This window comes from Odocoileus virginianus, chromosome 34, assembly GCF_023699985.2.
Source record: "Odocoileus virginianus isolate 20LAN1187 ecotype Illinois chromosome 34, Ovbor_1.2, whole genome shotgun sequence".
Taxonomy (NCBI): Eukaryota; Metazoa; Chordata; class Mammalia; order Artiodactyla; family Cervidae; genus Odocoileus; species Odocoileus virginianus.
The window spans coordinates 7,965,339-7,986,432 of NC_069707.1; the positions used below are offsets into that span (position 1 = coordinate 7,965,339).

The following is a 21,094-nucleotide window of genomic DNA, read 5'->3' on the forward strand; positions in this document are numbered from 1 at the left end:
AGTACCTCCCTCAGCATCAGAAACAGGGAGGTGATGGGTGGGAAGATGAGAAAATCCTTTGGCCACAGAAAGCAATGATAATTTTAAAAAGTTTTTAGCTTCAGGGGCCCCAACCCAGAGTCCTGAGAGCTCCCTGGTCCAATTCCTCTTTGGCAGGAGTGGCAGCAAGGGTCCCTGGGGTGTCATCAGCAGTGCCACCCCTGGGGGGCTGCTTTGGGTCTGGGCACAGGCACTCAGAGGCTCACATCAGCTTCTGAGTACAAGGCTCATACCTCCACTCACATCCACGTAAGAACTGTGAAGAATTTTCCATTCGAAACTTCCTACAAGTAGCTCTTTCTGGTCCCCCAAGATCAATATTTCATAGAACTTTTCTCTGATTTAGGGCTTCCCAGGAGGCACTAGTGGTAAAGAACCAGACTGCCAATGCAGAAGACATAAGAGACACAGGTTCGATGCCTGGGTCAGCAAGATCCCCTGGAGTAGGAAATGACAACCCACTCCAGTATTCTTGCTTGGAGAATCCCATGGACAGAGGAGCCTGGTGGGTTACTATCTATGGGGTCGCAAAGAGTCAGACATAACTGAAGCGACTTAGCATGCAAGCATGCACACTCTCTGATTTGGGAGCATGACCCTCACAGGGGCTCTCTCAGGGCAGCAAGGACTCATTGCGGGGCCAGAGTCAGCAAGGCTCAGTGCGGATGCCCCACCCTCGTCCCAAAGCTTGACGTTGGTGGGAGAGGGGCACTCATGGCAGACGTGTCCTCAGATCCCGCCTCTGGCCTGGAGGAAGCTGGCCTTTGTTTGATCTTTTATCTGAAACTCCGTGGGAAGTTTCAGTTTCCAGCTGGGGATGGTGATGAGTGTCTGTGAAATGCATCATCAATGAACTTCGCCCCATGAACATGACTGTAAATGCCTTAGAGATAAGCATTATCTGAGTGTCATCATGACTGCCTAGGAGCTAGTGAAGAGAACATTGATGCTATTCTGGGTAGCCTTTGAAAAATGCAAATCATCATTAGTTCCCTTCGAGTTACCAGCTCCTTGTGGCCGTGGGGTCAGGTTCGGTTGCCACTATAAAAGCATTTTACCATTCGATGGTTCAGTCCAGGGGTGTTCTCAATGGGAGCAGCATGACTTAGGAAGGAATCTTCGCTTATGATTCATGCCTGCAACTTGACCCTCCCAGGGGAGGCAGCCGACTCTGGCGCTAGAAAATAGCCGATGAGGACAATTCTCAGTTCTAAGTTCTGCTTCAAGCTGCTTTCAGAGCGGAGGAGCCCTCGTCAGCCTCTAGAACCTTAAGGAAGAGGCCTGCTGGGCACAAGTCTTGAGGCTTCATGAAGAAATGCCTTCCTGTGTCATCTTTAAAAGACTTCATTTGCATTTGGGGGTGATTCAAGATTAAAAAGGGGGACGTGAAATCTAGAGGGTAAGTGAAGCAAAGAGTAGAAGGGGAGGGGACCAGGGAGAAGACACGCCAGGAAATATGAATGGCTCAAAATATGAGTGCTCAAAATAGCATCTCCGCTCAGTCAGATCCAAGACAATGCTGACTCATCATTTATTCCTTCATGAATAAAATACTCAGTTCTGATCCATTCAGGTGAAAGAAATAATTGTGGGGGAAAAAAAAAAAAAAGAAATAATTGTGAAGCTATCTCCATAGGTGGAAGCCCTTACAGAAATCCTGTGTGGAACTCTAAAATAATCACCCTCTGCTTTGTCTCATTCCTAGACAGCTCCACCCCACAGCATGTCCAATATTGGATAATTAGATCTGCGAGGCTTTGACAAAGTCAGCTTCCTAATGTAAAGCATCCCGGCTGCAAGGGAGGATGCCCTTTGATAAAAGCGTGAGATAGGATCGTTGCCTGGCGGCTGTGAGTTCCCACCCTCATTCCTCCCAACCTGGTTTCCACACATCTGGAGCTGTGGATTGTTTATTTATTGTGTTTTTGGCTGCAGCACAGAGGTCAGGCACCTTTGCAAACTGCGGGCAGTGATGACTAAACCTGAACATTTTTGCCACCTCAAAAACCCTGGAGAAGAGAGGGTGTCACATAAACACATAGAAAAACAAGTTCCCAAATTAAATAAAAGATCAGAAACTACTGGGTGAGAAACATTGAACTTCTAGATATTCATTGATTTTCACCTAGAAATGTGCATTTCTGTCCTCTCTGCTAGGCTTTGAGCCTCCAGAGCTCAACTGTGTCTCTCTGGGTTTCTGGGAGAGCTCTCATGTTCCACACCTGGGTGGCCCACGGAGGACCTCAGTAATGGATGGGGCATCAGTAACAACCTTGCAGGCAGGTCTCATGGTTCAGCCTGGCCAAGTAGCAGGTACACTGAGGAAAGCAACTGTGTTTTCATGGACAAACAGGCTTACGTCTGCAACAGAAAAAGGTTTCTGTGCTGGGAGCCCAGTGGTTTGTTCTGGAGGCTGAGGGCTGCAGGGAGGATGAGCTTTTTTGACTTTCTTAGACCAAGGATGGAGGATGGGGTGAGAGCCCTGGCCCACGGGGATGCACCCACGTGAACATCCCAGCGCTGTCAGCAGTGGCTGGGTTTAGCTTCAGCAGAGAGGGCACCCTGGGGAAACTTGTCATCCCTAGATTGGCTCCTACCACCTGATCCACTCCACGTTTGCTCCTTGGAAGAAAAGCTATGATGAACCTAGACAGCATATTAAAAAGCAGAGGCATCACTTTACAGACAAAGTTCTATCTAGTCAAAGCTATGCTTTTTCCGGTAGTCATGTATGGATGTGAGAGTTGGACTATAAGGAAGGCTGAGCACTGAAGAGTTGATGCTTTTGAACTGTGGTGTTGGAGAAGACTCTTGAGAGTCCCTTGGACTTCAAGGAGATCCAACCAGTCCATCCTAATGGAAATCAGTCCTGAATATTCGTTGGAATATTCATTGATGCTAAAGCTGAAACTCTAATAATTTGGTCACCTGATGAGAAGAACTGACTCATTGGAAAAGACCCTGATGGGAAAGATTGAAGGCAGGAGGAGAAGGGAATGACAGAGGATGAGATGGTTGGATGGCATCACTGACTCAGTGGACATGAGTTTGAGCAAGCTCCGGGAGTTGGTGATGGACAGGGAAGCCTGGCGTGCTGCAGTCCATGGGGTCACAAAGAGTCAGACACAACTGAGCACCTGAACAACACCCTGACACTCTCAAGAGGGGCAGGATTTCTTCGAGTTTCTCTGAGTTTGGGTTTTGGCATCTGCCCTTAATAAACAGAACACACCCTGCCGCCTCCTCTGCTCTGGATGGTTATGGCTCATGTTCTGACTTTCAAGATCAAGAGACTTTTTTTTTTAAAAAATCACTTTACATTTTTAAAAAAATTGTGGGCTTAATAACTTCTCAGCTTAAAGTTTTATTTTCTATATCTTGGTAGCATGGTGTGACAGAATGCCTAGAAAAATGAGGTACTGAATAGACCCAGGTGAACTGGCAGCCCAGTGCTCCCTGCTTTCAAAAGTCCTCATTGTTTCCAGAGGGAACAGGACTCAGTCCCTCTGAACACAGGCCTCTCCTCTCAGGGGACCATGTTCTCTGGGCAGCAGGAGCCACATCTGACTCATGGGGGCCTGCTTCTTTCTGCTTTTGGGCCGACCTTCAGAGGACACGGAGCCTGTGAACTAACTGAAGGCTGGGGTCACCTTCGGCCCTGTGCCCTTGGCTTGGATGCAAGCTATCTTTGAAGTGGTCCTGATGACGTGATAAGGTCACTGGTGGCCCTCAAGACCAGGGTGCTTGGCATTGTACCGAGTTTGGGGTTCTGTGGATGTTTGTTTCCAAAGATGGCTACCAAAATCCTGCACACATTTTTGCTGAGTCACTTCAGTCGTGTCTGACTCTTTGCGACCCTAAGGACTGTAGCCCTCCAGGCTCCTCTGTCCATGGGATTCTCCAGATGAGAATACTGCTGTGGGTTGCCATGCCCTCCTCCAGTGGGTCTGTCCGACCCAGGGAGTGAACCCACATCTCTGATGTCTCCTGCATGGGCAGTCGGATTCTTTACCACTAACGCCACCTGGGAAGCCTTCCCAAACCCTGGCCAGTCCCTATTCTCTCTTTTTAAAAAATATTTAATTACTTACGAGGCTGTGCCAGGTCTTAGTTGCAGCCTGTGGGGTCTTTGAACTTTGTTGCAGCATGAGGGATCTAGTTCCCTGTCCAGGGATTGATCCCGGGCCCCATGCATTGTGAGCACAGAGTCTTAGCCACTGGACTCCCGGAAAGGTCCCCCTCTTCTCTTCTGAAATGGGGCTTGGTCTCTCCTCTCATCTGAAGGTGGAGTCCTTTGCCTCTCTCCCTGAGACTCGGATGGCCCTTTGACCTGCTTTGCCAGCAGAAGAAGTGATGCTGTTTCATCTTCAAACCTGTGCATGATGGGTTGCTTCCCCCCCCCGAGGATCCGGTGAGCAGGCGTAAGCTAAGGCAACTGGTCATGTGTGAGCAGCTCTGGTTCCTGCCTGCTTCCTGTGAATGGATCACCCGGCACAGGGCTTTTCCAGATCTGCAGGCTTGCATTGGACACTTTACAGGCTGGCCTCAGAGCAAGCATTCTCCATCTTCGGAAAAGGAGGAATCACAATCCTTTGATAATATTTTCCTAAGAGCAGTAAATCGTGTGTCCTTTGTACGAAACTTTCCTCTCACAGTCCGGCGCAGTAGCTCCACTTTTCACTAACTAGCAATGTGGCCTCAGCCTTCCTACCTGTAAAGGCAAGGTGGCGCCATCTGTGTTTGGTGGAGATGCTGGAAAATTGAGGTCACTGCTCCCACCCAGCAGTGCTGGGCAGGGGCTTTTTGATGGCTGTGTCCATCTCCCTGGGACCCCTCAAGTTGGTCGGCCTCCGCTCCTGGCTTGCTCCATTTTCGGGACCCAACATCCATATATGTCTTGGACTGAGACTGACTTTTCCCTGTCAACATTCAAGTCTGCTGTCGTGTTCTTCTGTGGTTCCTGGGTTCCGTGACTTGCCTTCCAGGCAGGGTCCCTGCGGTCCCCTCCCGCCTGCCTGGGGGTTCTCGGGGCAGCCCCGCCCACTCAGTTCATCTCGGCTTTGAAGTTGAGACCCAGACACCCCTCAGCAGGCACCATCCTTTGACTTCTTTCTAGAGAGAGGGTTGGCTATGTAGATTCATTCATTTCTTGCCAAAATCATCTTCTTGTGTGTTTCTGGCCAAGGTTAAGGAAAAGAAAGAATAGCAAACGTCCTGGAAAAGAGCCTTTCTCTATGATCTGTATGATCCTGAGCTTGTTAGGTCTGTCCTTAAGTGAGGCTCAATAAGAAAGCTCGCATATAAAACGTCCCATTTGGAGAATCCTGCCTCCCAGCCTCTCCCCCGCCCCAGCCCATCTCTGCTGCAGATCTGTCTGTTGGCTCCATACCAGGCTCCCGACCTGCTTATGCTCTTTGTGTCTTCCCCTCTACCAAAACATGTTCTCAGGAAGGGCTCTTAGGAGTCTACGTCTACTGCACTGCGGACTACCATGACCAGTGTTACCGTGTGATGCTGTGTGCTAAGTCACTTCAGTCATGTCCGACACTTTGCGACCCCATAGGCTCCTCTGTCCACGGGATTCTCCAGGCAAGAGTACTGGGGTGGGTTTTGTGCCCTCCTCCAGAGTTACTGTAATGAGTATTAAATACAATAGGGGATAAAGATTGAAGTCAAAGGAATGACTCTCTAAATGTGGAATATCGACCTGGAGTGGCAACTGATATTGAATTGAAGGGTTGTGTAGTCAGGGTGAAAGAGTCTCGCTATTAGAGAGACTAGAAGAGCCTCTAATCACATGTTGATCATCAACTACCTTCTGGAAGCCTATTCCAGAACTGAGCAGCAAATGCTGAGAACCTGCCCTGAGCTCAATCAGGTCACACACAGTAGGGGTTGCTGGCAGTGACCTTGACCTTGTCATGTTCCCTTGACTGTACTCCTGCCTGGACTTCTGGGAGCCCCTGTTCCTGTCACATGGCACTTCCCATTGTCCATACATTCCCAGTGCACGCTTCTTTTTTCCTCTCCTTCATGTGACTCTTGACTCTAAGTCTGGGTAACCCTATGGTGGTTTATGTTGGAAGGGGAATTGAGACTGGATCTGGGGGTGGGGGGGTCACCTGCCCCCTCTGGGCTCCCTCCTCCACTCTGAGCAGTGGGACAAGATTTGCAAAGTAAGAATGTCTGGCAGTGGAAAATTTGGGAGACCTCCTGCAAATGAGCCTCATCAAGGTGACTGAGATATAAATATCTTGTTCAGAATGAATGTAAAGAAATTAGTCTTCTTTATCTTCACCTCTTGTTTTTACATGTCAATCAATAATACATTTTCATGTGTGTGTTGATTTTAAAGCTTGGTTCTATGTGGGGACGATTCAATAACTGTTCCTGAGTCATTCACACTTTAATATGAAAGAAGGAGTTGAAAGAGTACTTAATGTCTGGAGAGTGTCCTAGTGGTTCCAGACAGCGTCAGAGCCACTCTGCTCACGGGTAGGGAGCAGAGTACATGGATGTCCACGGGTCCACTTCACATTACTCAGCTTCTACTTTAGAGAAAATCAGAGTTACATGACAAAAACACATCCAGTCACTCTCACTCCCGTATTTAAACCATGACTTGTCAATGGTGCAGGGACTAAGGCCCAATTTTGGATCAATCCTGGGTCTTCCTTCCGTAGGCAGTAACTCATCACAGAAAAGAAGGAGAATATTATGGTTATGGATTAGCTTCTCTGGTGGCTCAGATAGTAAAGAATCTGCCTGCAATGCAGGAGACCTGTGTTCAATCCCTGGGTCAGGAAAATCCCCTGGAAATACCCACTCCAGTATTCTTGCCTGGAGGATCCTGGCAAGAATGGACAAAGGAGCCTGGTGGGCTGTAGTCCATGGGGTGGCAAAGAGTCAGACACGACTTAGTGACTAACACATTATGGTTATGTATCAGGGAGTAAACTTTGATAATATTTAATTGGAAATGTTTTCTGTCTTTTGCTAAACTTGTGGTAGATGATGTGTACTCTGCTATCTAAGAGAAAGTGATTTTTTACAAAAAAAGAAGGGTCATCTTAAAAAGTTACAAACATAATTTAGTTCATGATGTGAAATTTCCTGATCAAAACAAATCTGTACTGTAGATCTGAAAAATTATATGCATTTTCATCTGTAACTGGAGCTCCAGTGGCTTTCTTTCTCTTTTTAAAATTGAAGAATGGTCGATTCTTAATGCAAGATTCGGGACATCTGCAAAGTCCCCCAAAATGAGTCTTGGGGTGGGGGTGGGTCTCCAGGGAGCTCTTGCCTCTGGTCCACCCAAGACACTTGGCCCCACCATTTCTTCTTCTCTTTCCATTCACCCATTCATCAGCCCGTCATATTGTTTTGGGCATTTCTAAGAGACCGGCACTTCTTTTAGGAATTCTGCATTCTGCACTTTTAGGCATTTCTAAGAGAGCTGGATGAAACACAGGCTGCAATCAAGATTGCTGGGAGAAATATCAATAACCTCAGATGAACAGATGACGCCACCCTTATGGCAGAAAGTGAAGAAGAGCTAAAGAGCCTCTTGATGAAAGTTAAAGAGAAGAGTGAAAAAGTTGGCTTAAAACCCAACATTCAGAAAACAAAGACCATGGCATCTGGTCCCATAACTTCATGCAAATAGATGGGAAAACAATGGAAATAGTGAGAGACTTTATTTTGGGGGGGCTCCAAAATCACTGCAGATGGTGACTGCAGCCATGAAATTAAAAGACTCTTGCTCCTTGGAAGAAAAGCTGTGACAAACCTAGAAAGTGTGTTAAAAAGCAGAGACATCACTTTGCCATAGCTTCATCTAGTCAAAGCTATGGTTTTTCCAGTAGTCATGTATGGATGTGAGAGTTGGATTATAAGGAAAGCTAAATGCCAAAGAATTGACGCTTTTGAACTGTGGTGTTGGAGAAGACTCTTGAGAGTCCCTTGAACTGCAAGGAGATCCAACCAGTCCATCCTAATGGAAATCAGTCCTGAATATTCATTGGAAGGACTGATGCTGAAGCTAAAACTCCAGTACTCTGGTCACCTGATGTGAAGAACCAGCTCATTGGAAAAGACCCTGGTGCTGGAAAAGATTGAAGGAGGGAGGAGAGGGGGACGACAGAGGATGAGATGGTTGGATGGCATCACCAACGCGATGGACATGAGTTTGAGTAGGTTCCAGGAGTTGGTGATGGACATGGAAGCCTGGCATGCTGCAGTCCATGGGGTCACAAAGAGTGAGACACACCTGAGTGACTGAACTGAACTGAAGAGAGCTATAGACATCCATGCCCTGCATCCCTATGCGTGCCATTAACAGTTCAATATTTGTTACGGTCTTTTGTATAGTGTCAGTCATACTACTTTGAATGTTGATATTGTCTGGAATTCTAGGAGGAGGCAGCTCATTTTATTTTTACCTGCAGCCCCCTCTCTCCACAGGAATCAGATGTAAGTCCATGGGGCACTGGACCAGAGACAAAGGAATCACAAGTTCAGACTCAGTGTGTCCAGCAAGAAACTAAAATTGGAGAGAAGGTTTTTGCAACCCTCCCAACAGCCTGCATGATGTGAAAATAATAGGTCCATTAGTCAATATGGTTTTTTTTAAAAAAGTCATCCGGCCAGCCTGCTGTTGGAATTCATACAGACCTGACAATGAACCATTGTCTGAACACTGATCTTCTTAGCTGATTCCTTTATTGAGGGGTTGGCATAATAGGCGTCTGAGTGAAGAAACTGCTCAGAAATCTCACCTAGCCACCGCCAAACCATAGAGCTGTGGAACCAGTCCTTCAACTGCTTGAACATCGTTCTGTTGGGAGTGGGCTGTGGTGTCAGGGAGCAGAGGCTGTGAGACCTGCGCTGAGCATCTTTCCACGCACTCAACAACCCCTTTGCCAGTCCGGGCAGGCCACGGATTTACAAGAGAAAACCCCCTTTGACAATCTGTAGTCATCAACAGGTGATTAACTGACGTTGGCCACCCCTCCCAGGGAGAGGGTGGAGGGCTTTCATTTTAATTAGCTTGCCGATGCATTTATTTAGCAAGACAAAAAAGGTTCAGAGCAGGAATGCTCTAATCTATCAGCCAACCTGGAGGAAGGAAGGGAAATCTTTTTAAACAATTTTATGGTGTATAGTTGCTTTCCAGGGCTTCCCAGATGGCGCTAGTGGTAAAGAACCCACCTGTCAATGCAGGAGACTTAAAAGACACGGGTTCATTTCCTGGGTTGGGAGTATCCCCTGGAGGCGGGTATGGCAACCCACTCCAGTATTCTTGCCTGGAGAATCCCATGGGCAGAGGAGCCTGGTGGGCTACAGTCCACGGGGTCGTAAAGAATCGGGCACAACTGAAGTTTCTTAACACATATGCTTAGTTGCTTTATAGTGTTGTGTTAGTTTCTGCTCTATGGCAAAGTAGATCAGCTGTGTGTTTACATATATCTCCTCTTTTTTGGAGGAAAGTAAATCTTTGAAACAACAGCTGTGCATCCACGAAAGGCAGCTTTTTTTTTTTTTTAACCTTTCAAGTATGAATTTATAATAATAAATTTCATCTTTCTTTTGGCAGTCATTTCCTGAAATTATAAAGCCTGACTGTAAATAGGATAGGGTCAATATTACTTCAGCAAAAGCACAAAAATACTGAGTTGTGGATGGCTGGGGGGAAAAATAAAGCTTTATTTTCCACACATTTTGCTGTATTTGCTAAATTCCTCCTAGAATTTAATAATTTTATAGCCAGGATGAGGATAGGAGAGAAGTTTCATAATCGCAAAAGTGCTGAATGAGCAGATTCCCAGAAACATTTGTAATTAGCCCTTGTTCTTCAACAATGTTAAAACTGTTTGCCTCTAAAAACAGTTTATTGGCTATTGCCTTTGCTAATGCCATACTGTTTATGTGCTATGCTGTGCTACCAACACAAAAAAACCCTCAGCCTAATGTGTCAGACTAATTTTCAACTGGACCTAACTAAGTTAATGAGGTGTAATCTAATAAAATCTTCTTTTAAAATTAAACTTTTGTGTTTCATTTTGGTGAAAAATAAGTTTTCTGCAAAATTTAAGTCATATGATAAAGTTATTATAGAATAGATATTAAGACATCAAATTAGGAAGAAATAGTGGCCTTCCCATGTCACTGTCCATGTCTCTCTTCTCCATCAACAACACCCAGGTTTTTTAGCGGGGACTGTCACCTACAGGGTTCTCAGCTCAGCACTGGGTTTGGATTGGATTAAGCCCATTGTTTTATGCGGCGATTATACTTTCTAAAGATGGCTGTGCTTCTAGATGTTCTTTTAGTACCTGCTGCTCTTCTATTAAGAGGCAGAGTCTGTGTACCTGCCTCTTGAACCTGGGTGTGTTTTTGTGACTTTTTCACTCAGTAGCGTAGGGTGAAGTCACGCTGCGTGGTTTCCGAGGCTGGGTCACAAAAATGCCAAACACTCACTCTTTGTTCTCCTGGGACCCTGCCAGGTGAGCACTCTGACAGTTCTGAGACCTCCGTGCTGTGAGAAAGTGAAAGTGAAGCCGCTCAGTCGTGTCCGACTCTTTGCCACCCCATGGACTATAGCCCATCAGGCTCCTCTGTCCACAGAATTTTCTAGGCAAGAATACTGGACTGGGTTGCCATTTCCTTCTCCAGGGGATCTTCCTGACCCAGGGATCGACCCTAGGTCTCCCGCATTGCAGGCAGACACTCTACCCTCTGAGCCACCGGGCAAGCCCTCCAGGCTGTGAGGGAAGCCCAAACTGGCCCAGCTGGAGAGATCACACGGAGAAGCTCCAAGACTCTGGGAGGAGGGCCAGCTCCCAGGACCGACTACCCTCCCCCACCTTTCCATCTCCCAGCCCGGTCTGACTGTAGATGTACGAGAGACTAAGCCAGAGCTTACCCAGGTGAGCTTACTCAAATTCCTAACCCACAGAAACCAGGAGCCATAATGAACTGATTGTTGTTCGAGTCCCTAAGTCGAGCAGTGACTTGCTATCCAGGGACCAGTAGCCACAGAAGTAGGTCTCATCTCTTTGGCCACAGTGATTGTTGTAGGATGGACATGTGACCCAGTCCAGCCTGATCTGCATAAGCCTGAAGCAGTTTGCTGGGAACGCTGGAATCCTTTGGGCTTGGTAGGTTGAGTACACAGGCTCGGGAGGATGCTGTAGCTGTCTGACTGTAGCCAAGTGAGACAGCCAACAGGTGAAACCAACACACACAGCAAGCTGAGCGGAGAGAGGCGTCATGATGACATCATTGTGCTCTGGATCAAGCTGCACCTGAAGCCTCCACTTGATTTATTCACTACCTGCTGAAGTCATCTGCAGTCAAAAAATTCTGGAACTGTGAGTCACCATGCAGATTGCAGAATTCAATACTTCATATGATACATGAAACTTTTCTATTTTATTTCTGATCCACGACCAGCTAGACATTAGACAATCTTCATTGACAGGACACTCACAGCCATCTGGAGCATCAATTCTATTCCCAAGGAGCTTTAATTGTTGAGCCAAAATCTGTCTTTCAACCACAGTTTACATGAGGCAAACTAAATGTGTGTGTGTGTGCTCAGTCGCTCAGTTGTATCTGATTCTTTGTGACCCCCATGGACTGTACCCCAATAGGCTCCTCTGTCCATGGGATTTTCCAGGCAAGAATATTGGAGTGGGTTGCCATTTCCTACTCCAGGAGATCTTCCCAACCCAGGGGTCAAGCTCATGTCTCTTGCATCTCCTGTATGGGCAGGTGGATTCTTTACCACTGTGCCACCTGGGAAGGGTAAGTTTGAGCAAGTTGCTTAAGAAAGAATTTCATGAAATTCAAATTGCCACGATGGAGTGATGTGGGCTGGATGCCATCATAGCTCAATTGACAACTGTTTGATCACTTTCTACTTAAAGAGCATTGATTCATTGATCAACCTAAATCAGCAACTGGTAACAATGACCGAATCCAGCAAGATAAAATTGGAAAAAGATAAACATAATTTTCTGCCCTTTATTACTCTCAAAATCAACCATATAAGTAAAAGGGAAATGAAAACTGATAGAGTTCAGAGGTAACAGATACAGAAAGACTAAGAAATTTCACTTGTCAAAAAGGCTTGATGCAAGACAAGAGAGTTATGTGCTTATTTTAAAAGTTGATGTGATCTTAGATTGTATCAGCAGAAGCACAGTGTCCAAAAAACAGCTGGTGTCTCTCTTTTCTCTGTGCTGGTTGGACTTACTCTGGAGTACGATGCTGGCTTTGTGGATGCCACATGCTAAGAGAGAAATTGACCAGTGCATGTTTAGAAGCAACTGGGGAATAGTGAGAAAGGCTGAAATCTTATCATAAGAGACATGGTTAAAGGATATGGACATGTGCCTGGAAATGACTCTGTGTAACATCTGGGCTTCTGGAAAGTCTGATCAAGTCACTCTTTTATCCTTTCGGGGGAAGCCCCCTGGGGGAAGATTCACAATAGCCTGCCAAGTGAGAATTTTAAAGCTACATCTTCTAACATATCTCTGCCTTCATCTGCAGGACTGGGAAATCCTTGAGATGCTGATGGGAGCTCCAGAACCATTTCCTCAGAAAAATCACAGCAACGAAGTAACTTGAAAAACTTTTGAGCTTACGGATTCCTCTGAGGTACACACATCCCATGTAGAGAATCCCTGTCCATTCATTTCCTTCTGCCTGTTTCCTCTTCTCCAGGGAAGTAAATAATACAAAGTCATTGCTTGAAATAGCTAAGAGTGAAGGGTTATGTTTTATAGAGATTTTATTTCTCTAGAGAAGCCCTGTCCGTTCATTTCCTTCTGCCTGTTTCCTCTTCTCCAGGGAAGTAAATATTACAAAGTCATTGCTTGAAATAGCTAAGAGGAAGGGTTATGTTTTTTAGAGATTTTATTTCTCTTTCTCACCTTCAGAGCAGTGCAAAGATCATTAAAACCTTCTCTTTTGCTGGCAGTTTTTTTTTTTTTCATCTTTTCCTTAATACATTTTTTGTTTCCTTCCCTCTTTCTGGTCTCTTCTCGCCTGCCTCTCCTTCCTCAACAAGGAAAGAAGGCAGGGATGCAGTGTCAGTGGTGTTGAGGCTGGGGAGCATGGCTGTAGGGAGGCTTGAACTGGCCAAGGGCTCATTCTGTTTCTTCCTTGACCTCTGACCCTCCCTTCCTGCCCATGCACCCTCCGCCCTCTGCCGGGTCCCATCTTCCTGTTGTTGTTGTTTATTTTTAATTGGAGAGCAATTGCTTTATAATATTGTGTTTGTCTCTGCCATACATCAACATGAATCAGCCATAGGTAGACATATGTTCCTTGCTTCTTGAACCTCCCTCCCACCTCCCACCCCACCCCACCCCACCCCACTGGTTAGGACAGAGCACCAGGCTGAGCTCTCTGCATCACAAAGCAAATTCTCACTGGTGATCTGTTTTACATATGGTAATGTATATGTTTCAATGCCCCTCTCTAAATTTATCCTACCCTCTCCTTCCCACACTGTGTGCCGAAGTCTGTTCTCTATGTCTGCATCTCCATTGCTGCCCTGCCAACAGGTTCATCCGCGTCCCATCTTCACTCCAGAATCCTGCAGATTCTATGACACTCAGACAGGAGTCTCTATGTGACAGACATGCTGACTTCACCGGAGAGATCTGGGCATCGGGAGGTGGTGGTTACGTGTGTAGATCCTGAGCTTTGATAAAATATGGTTTCAGTGAACATTTGATGTCAACTTGAATTGTAACTGAAATTATTTTTAGACTTGTCTCTACAAATGGATTATAAATGTCTCGTGGGTTGAGGTTTCATGCTATATTACCTTTGTGCCTTTCACAGGAAATGGTAACACAGCTCATATTATTGCCTCTGTCTTGTGTAAACTATCGGCATCTGTGTGTGTGCTGTGTACTCAGTCGCTCAGCAATATCCAACTCTTTGTGATCCCACGGACTGTAGTTCTCCAGGCTCCTCTGTCCGTGGAACTCTCCAGGTAAGAATACTGGAGTGGGTTGAAAACAAGACTAGATATATATCCACCCAAGGAAAGGAAATCAGAGTCTTAGAGAGATATCTGCACCCTCCTGTTCATTGTAGGGTTATTTGCCATAACCGAGTCTTAAGAAACAAGGTGAGTGTCCATCAACAGATAAATGGATAAAGAAGATGTATATTACGTATATAATATATATGAAGTGAAGTATAGGTGTTGTTCGCTCAGTCGTGTCTGACTCTTTGCAACCCTGAGGACTGTAGCCCGCCAGGCTCCTCTGTCCATGGGATTCTCCAGGCAAGAATACTGAAGTGGTTTTTCCATTTCCTTCTCCAGGGGATCTTCCCCACCCAGGGATCAAACCCACATCTCCTGCATTGATGGCAGATTCTTTATCATCTAAGCCACCAGCACAGCCTACATAAAGGACAGTTATTCAGCCATAAGCATGCAGGAAATCTTGACATTTGTGACAACATGGCCTGACCTTGAGGGTGTTAAGTAAAATAAGTTACAGAAGACATACTGTATAACTTCACTTCCATGTGGAATCTGAAAAAACTGAAGTCATACAATCAGAGTGGAGTAGTGGTTACCAGGAGACAGGGAGTGGGGGAAAGTGTTCACATTTCTAATGAGAAGACGAATGAGTTCTGGGGATCTAATATGCAGCATGGTGATTGACGTTGATACCACGTATGATACATTTAAAAAGTGTCAAGAGAGTAGATCTTCCATGTTCTCACCACAGGAAAGAAATCAACTGTTCGTGAGGGAGGGATCAGCTAACCCTAAGGTGGTGATCGTTTTACAGCATGCAAGTACATCATGTCAGCACATTGTCCACCTTAACCTTGTACTGTGATGTGTCAATTACATCTCAGTAAAGCTAGAATAACACGAAAAAGATAACTCCAAGTGATGAGCTCCTGGATAACTGAGAGTCGGTTAATAATCTTAGGAAATGAGAGCACAGGTTATGGACTCAGCTGCCAGACTGGAGCCGAATCCACGTCCCAGCTACTAGGTGCATCACCTTGGGCGAGTCCCCGGGCTTCTCTGGCTCCGAGTTTTCCCACCCATAAAGTGGAATCATGCTGTATCGTGAGGCTTTGTTGTTTAGTCGCCAAGTCGTGTCCATCTCTTTGCGACCCCATGAACTATAGCCTGCCAGGCTCCTCTGTCCATGGGATTTCCCAGGCAGAAATACTGGAGTGGGTTACCATTTTCCTTCTCCAGGGGATCTTCCTGATCCAGGGATCAAACCCATGTCTCCTGCATTGCAGGCAAATTCTTTACCACTGAACCACTTGGGAAACCCACTATGAGGCTTATGAGGGTTAAATAAAATAATTTGTAAAGCAGTTAACCCAGTACCTGAGGCCCATACTCAAAAATGTTAGTATTGCGACTTCCCTGGTAGTCCAGTGGTTGGGACTTCACCTTCCATTGCAGGGGTTATGGGTTCGATCCCTACTTGGGAAGCTAGGCTCCCCCATGCCTCATGGCCAAAAGACCAAAACAGAAAACATAAACAATGTTGTAACAAACTCAATAGAGATTTTAAAAATGGTCCACATAAAAACAGAGTCTTTAGAAAAAAATGTTAGTTATTGCTATTTTCCTGAATATGGTCTTTACCTGTAGTTGGGGGAGCCTCCAAAATTTGTAGTTGGGGGAGCCTCCAATGGAAAGCACAGTTTTCATCAGACCCAGCTGTGCCTGAGACACCAGCCCCTTCTTCCCATCGATGCTGCAGTGCAGCTTATTGTCACAACACAAGGGGATTAAGCATTCCACGAAGAAGTAAAAACTCGTGGAGACCCTCCAAACATCCAATTCCCATGAATGTCTTACCAAAAGGGAATTGAAATGACTGACTGAATTTATTCAGTGTATTTATTGCCAACTTCTGGGTTTTCTTCATGCTGTATCCCATGTTCCAGTGTGTCCAGTTGTCTTAAATACCATTCGGCCTTATTTCGTTTATGAAAATCAGGTGTAACCGAGCTGCCTTAAGCAAATAAAGCACTCATTCCTTCCAGCCTTCAACCTTAAGCCTAATGTTATATGTTCCACACTCCAGCTTCACTTCCTTCCTGACAAGCATCCTCCCAGTTCTGCCAGCCCAGAGCCTAAGAGATGGACATCTGTCAGTGGACCAGGGCTGGAGGATGGTGGCCGTGCTCCCTGGGGTCCCGGGCTTTACTTGACAACAACATGGTGTGTTCACAGGATTGCCAACGCAGTTCTCACGAAGGGGAGCCTGTTCAAAGGGCTCAAGAAGGGGAGTTCATCATTTGTCTAAAAAAGGAGCATGCTCTCCGGCAAGGGTCCGGCCCGGAACCCTGCCTTCTCTCTGTGTCGACAACCTGCTGAACCACCCCCTGGCCTCCAGGAGGGGAGCACAAAGGGCCTTGTCTGGTGGTAGCCACCCTGGCTCCATTTGGAATAAAACCCACAAGGGGAAACGTACAGAGGAAACTATTCCGGAGCGGGAACGGGGTGTGTTTCAGACATGAAGTCTGCAGAGAAAAATCTGTAGACTTTTTTTTTTTTTTAAAGAAAAACAAGTCCCTGGAAATGAACTTTTGGAGAGAGATCGTTTATGCAGGAAATCTTCCCAGAAGGTGAAAAAAGAAACCGAGCCAAGAAGCAATCCAAATGAGAACATCCCCTCCCTGCTCCACAAGGAACGGAAGTGGGAGACGGAAGCTGAGGCTTGAAAAGCTCACCGAAGCTCATCTGGGGCCCTGGGTGGGCTGAGCAGAAATCCAGTGAGAATTGTCCTCAATGCTGGTTCTCTGTCTTGTGTGGCCACTGCTCTGGACCCTTACCTCTCCTTGTAGCTGGGGAAATCCCACAGTGAGTGACCACGTGCCCTGGGGCTGTTTGTGCGCCCATTCACTGTCTCTTCTTTCCTCTTCCTTTTTCTCCCTGTCTGGACACTCACCCCTTCCCTGCTGCTCCCCTGCCCCCATTTTGGTGTTGTTGTTGTTGTTTTTAAATTGAAATAGAGTTTATTTACAGTGTTGTGTTAGTTTCAGGTATATAGTAATTTTTTTTTTTTTTTACCTTGTAAGTAAAGGGAGAAGAGAATAATAGCATAGACTAGAAAAGAAGAGAGGATGGAATTTAAGAGGCAGGACAGGAGAGTGAGCTCAGGGAATATTTCAGGCCCCTGGATTCTGAAGTCACACGTGCAACGTTACCACCATCTCCGCTGTCCCCTAACCGAGGGGCAGCAAGGCTGAGGCCAAGGGCCTGGACCCGCTGGGCTCCGATCTGGGTGTTTTGCTCACAAGATGCAGGACTTAGGGGAACTGCAGAAATCTGATGTGCAATGAGCAGCCGGAAGGAATCCTTCTGCAAACTGAAGTGTAAAACTCCTGGCTCTGAGTAGTCTGGTCAATTTGGCATCAGTGCCAAGTCAAATGGTTTGCTACCTCTCACAGAGAAAATGATCTGTTTGTTTATTGATTTAATAAGGGCTGCAGCACCTACCTATGCTCTTGTGTGCCCCCTGCAAAGTACAAAGCATTGTGCACCCATGATGTTCTGAAAGTTTCAGAGACGAGATAAGATTGTCAAGCAAGTGGCAGCTGTTTTCACCGCCAGGGGAGGTGTCCCCTCTACCAGGAGCAGATGTCAACCACCCAAGTAGTCCTGGGAAGCCAAGAAAGACCCAACCCGCACAGGTGCTGGAGGGAGCCAAGCTCTCCCCCAGGGAGAAGACAGAACCCCAGCCTCAGGAGTGGGCCCCAGGCCCCATGATCAGCTGCCAAGGGGGCCCTGTGAGATTTCCAGAATCCTTCCTGGATTAGCCTGGGGGAAGGTGAATCCGAGCAGGGTCTGGATGCTGGTGGGTATAACCTGGGGTGGGAGGAGGCTTGCAGGAAGGGCCCAAGGCCACCGGGCCCACAAGCTGAGCCCAGGGCAGGTGGATGAAACTGGGGGAGCTACTGGAGGGGGCAAGGGAATCGGACAGGGCAGACCTGGGTTCCCACTCAGAGCCGGAGGCAAGGTGTGGGGAAGAAGAGGGAAGTCTGGACATGGTTCTGAGTGGACAGTGTTCTGAGTGGACACTATTCTGAGTGAAATTGTGTCCCCCAGCCCCCAAAGATGCACTGAAATCCTAACCCCTGTACTCGTGAAGGGACCCGATTTGAAAATAGAATCTTGGCAGTGAAATGGAGTTAAGACGAGGTCATGAAGTCCACGTGACTGCGGTCCTTGTAAGAAGAGGAGAAGGACCACAGAGACAGATGGACCCAGAGGGAGAAGAATCCTGTGAAGACAAGGGGGAGAATGCCATGATGATGCAGGCCAGTGCCTCGTGTCTACCAGCGGGGACCCCGAGATTGCTGGGGACACAGACGCCAGGAGGAGAGCAGGGCGCAGACCCTCCAGAAGAGCTTCGAGAGACTGTGGCCCTGCCAACCCCTCAATTTGGGGCTTCCAGAACTGAGAGCAAATAAGTGCCTGGTGCGTTGCACAGGTGGCCTTGGAGACAAAAACAGGGAGGGTGGTTGGGTGTGTTAGGTAGTTAGAATAGGGAAAAGGAGTCCAGAATGGTGGTGGCTAAAAGACCTGGAAGGGAAGAGCCCGAGAAAATAGAACAAAGGAAGGTCCGAGGACCTGAGTGAGAACCTCAGGTAAAAGAAACAACACTCCTGGCTGGCCAGATTTACATAAGACAGGCCCAGGGACAGAGACACATATAAAAAGAGGAGCCAAAGCTCTCTCTCTCCAACGCGATGGGGCGCTCTTCTCTTCGCATCTTTGGGTCGACATGCCCTCACACCTCAAAGATGGATTTTCCTGCTATTATCTAAATAAATAGAGCTGTAACACTGAGTTATTTAAGAACTATAACATGGTCTGCCCTCCGAGAACTGTGACCCGCCAAGGGGCTTTAATGTCCATCACTCCAAATTTTTGTTGTGATGAGACAAAGAACCGAGGAGCATACACTCGCCTGACAGGGGCATCCCTTTGAAATGGGACCACTCTGGTGCCAAGCACGGGCCCAGTGACCCGGGGAACCGTGTCCTGTGGCTGTGGGAGCAGACGTATCACACCCCCAGGACCTTTCGTGGCACCAGCAAACTTGCTCTTGAGATAATTCCAGTCATGACATGGATGGCTGTCTTCCCTGACCGAGGGCTTCCTCCGCGTGTCCATGCACAGTGAAACTGGTTGATCACACTTCCTCCAAAATAGCACCAGATGTTTAAAGGTGCCCCAGCCCACTCCCAGTACTTGCTGTTTCCCACTGACAAGGTTTTCCTGTTGACATGCTTGTTCTCAATCTCTAGGAAGATGTCATTAAAACTTCATTGAGCACATCTTCAGGCAAACACATTTACCAAAGACCTACGTTCAACCAAAAACAATAAGACTTACAATAATGGGTCAAAACATAGCCTAAAAGGCCTTTGTAATTCATTGCAGATGGTCGCTGTGTTTGCAAGGGGCTCGGTGGGGGGCGCTTCCTGCAAAGTCAGATTCGGCTGAGCAACTCAGCCACTGGAAGTCAGATGCTAGAGCAGAAACCACAGGGATAGAAACTCCAGTGAGAAAGGGGACTTTATTATAAACACAGGAGCACTGCTGGACTTGCTCAAAGGGCAGACCAAGAAGGTGCTCCGAGCACAGCGGAGTACACACAGAATTGCAAAAGAACCTGCTGTTTGATTTGAAAAAACTGGAGTAGTTAGCAGGTGCAAATCATAACTTTTCAGGACTTCTTTATGCTTAGTTCATAGTCGAGCCCTATTTTTCTTTTCAGTGACTTGTGCAGGGCTGGGCAGGGGGCTCAGTCTTCTCTGGTTTGGAGTCTCTTGAGGTGGCCCAAATTCTGAAACGTTCCATGGAATTGAGGCTGCCCTGCCCTGGGCCTGGGGCGGGCCTCTGGGGGAGGGATCTTCCCCCCCACGCCCCCGAAGCCCGGGTCAGTGTGTCTACAGGCCGGTCCTGGTGGGCCGGCTCCCTCAGCTTCTCAGGGCGGAAGGGGAGGAAGGTGCTCATCCCCTTTATACAGTGTGGTTGTACCTTAACAGCACGCCTCTCCCTCTCAGACACACAGTTCAGACAAACAACTCTTTTCCTGGTGGATCAGGCCCACCATTGGTTTCATAAACCTCAGCCAGAGAGAAGTCAAGATGTTCAAACAGAGAGGAGGAAAGACAGCGTGGCAGATAATGCTATATTTAAAATGAATCACCAGTGAGGACCTGCTGTGTAGCACATGGAACTCTGCTCAATGTTATGTGGCAGCCTGGATGGGAGGCGGGTTTGGGGGAGAATGGATACATGTATATGTATGGCTGAGTCCCTTTCGCCATTTGCATGAAACCATCACAACATGTCAATTGTCTATATCCCAATATAAAATAAAAAAGTTTAAAAAAAAAAGTGCAGATTCCGGAGCTGGACTTCACGGCTTCCCATCCTGACTCCACTGCATTCTGATTTACACTAACCACGTTATTAATCCCCCTGAGTCAATGAACGTGAACTTGGGTGAACTCCGGGAGATGGCGAGGGACAGGGAGGCCTGGCGTCCTGCCGTCCCTGGGCTCGCAAAGAGTCGGACATGACTCAGCAACTGAACAGCAACAGCAAAAACTTGCACCCGTCCCCTCAGCTGTCAGATGGGCAGAGACTGGCCCCTACTCACAGAGCTTCTGTGAGGTTAAATGAGCCACTGACTACCATGCCTGCCTAAATACCAGCTGAAATTACGAGAAACCCTTCAGAGATCCTGTCACCTTCTGGATCAGAGAAGGTGGACAGTCCCTACAGAAGCACATTCACGGCATGAGAACTGGGAAGCTGGCCAAGAGCATCTCCTCCTGAGGGCCAAGCATGGGTCACAGTTAGCAAAGGGAGTGGAGGACAGGATGGTGCCGTGAAAGACTTGATGGTCAATATAGATGCAGGGGGCACCTCGGCTCCTGGGACAGCTGCTTCATCCTCGGATGGCGGACTCGATGTGGAGGTTATGAGAAGGTCACCATAGAAAGCGCTTTATGAGAG

General features: G+C 47.2%; 1 long non-coding RNA gene across 1 annotated transcript in view; it reads left to right on the forward strand.

The window, feature by feature from the left end:
• Positions 1 to 19,857, forward strand: part of LOC110126781 (uncharacterized) — a 39,637-nt gene extending 19,780 nt beyond the window's left edge. Inside the window, exons 2-4 of the long non-coding RNA XR_002310539.2 lie at positions 12,598 to 12,705; positions 13,900 to 14,053; positions 14,390 to 19,857. This is a non-coding gene — a long non-coding RNA (uncharacterized lncRNA). The remainder of the gene's footprint in view (positions 1 to 12,597; positions 12,706 to 13,899; positions 14,054 to 14,389) is intronic.
• The last annotated feature ends 1,237 nt before the right edge of the window (positions 19,858 to 21,094 follow it).